This window comes from Astyanax mexicanus, chromosome 3, assembly GCF_023375975.1.
Source record: "Astyanax mexicanus isolate ESR-SI-001 chromosome 3, AstMex3_surface, whole genome shotgun sequence".
Lineage (NCBI taxonomy): Eukaryota > Metazoa > Chordata > Actinopteri > Characiformes > Acestrorhamphidae > Astyanax > Astyanax mexicanus.
This window is the reverse complement of record NC_064410.1, coordinates 9,016,444-9,017,543: the sequence shown is the minus strand read 5'-3', so window position 1 is coordinate 9,017,543 and position 1,100 is coordinate 9,016,444.

Genomic DNA, 1,100 nt, shown 5'->3' with positions numbered 1-1,100 from the left:
GCTAAAAATGTTCAAATGTAACGTTTTTAAATGTTGTAACAAGTAGTGGATTTTTGTGTAGCTTCTCGCTGGTAGATATGTAAATTAGACCAATAGACCATATATGTAAAAATGTGCGCCCAACAGTTTTATCTTGGTATCCGTTGAAAATATATGAAACATTTAACCCTCTTGGGAACTGTTTTTTTTATGGAAGGAAAGTGGCACTGGGTTTGTTGGGAGCTCAGCACCCCTAAAACTCTAATCCCTGAATCCAGTCTGTTAGTAAGTGGAATTCTAAAATCCAGAACATAATGTTCAAGTCTGGAATGTGTAATATTGGACATCAAATTCACTAAAACACTAACAGATCTTTAATCTAACTGATCTGAATTCGTAAGAATTATGCTTGTATATGCTTGGCCTTTGTGGATTCTGTCTGCAATAGATTTGTTTAACCTTTTAACAGGCAGATATTTTAGTCAAACTTCAACCTGATTACAAAACAATATCTTAAGGATATCTATTCAAGCATTACATGAAAAGGTTTCATGTTTGATAAGAAACGTTATCAAAATATTGGTAGTAAATATTTTACAAATTTAAAGTAAATCTGCAAACTGTCAAAATATAATGAATACAATTGGAGCTTTCCTGAACTGTATTGAATTTAATAAATAAAATCAATATTTTCCTGATTACACAATCAAACATTTTATGTCCTCCAAACATGTCGTTTCATTATGCATGTCTAGTTTTTATGTCTATTTTCATTCATGCAGAATTTCGGTTGATTTCTGTTACTGATCTCAGTGTTCTGTAGGAGTCTCTAAAGCCCTTAAAAGTCTTCAGAATATAAATACCTTATACTGCAGAGAAAGGGGATTTGTATCGTCTACACTTGTACACATGGCCTATTACTTATTTTTTCAAAAAATATGTTTTAATTAAAAAACATAAAACTTTTAACATTCCTTGTATTTTATATCGTAATGAATTTAAGCATTAGTGAGCAGCTTCAGTTTGTTGGATCATTAAGGACTGATGCCCTGCACCACCTCTAGAGGCCGCTGCTGTTTTTCTTATAACATAATATCTGCTTTACTGATCATAAAACGAAT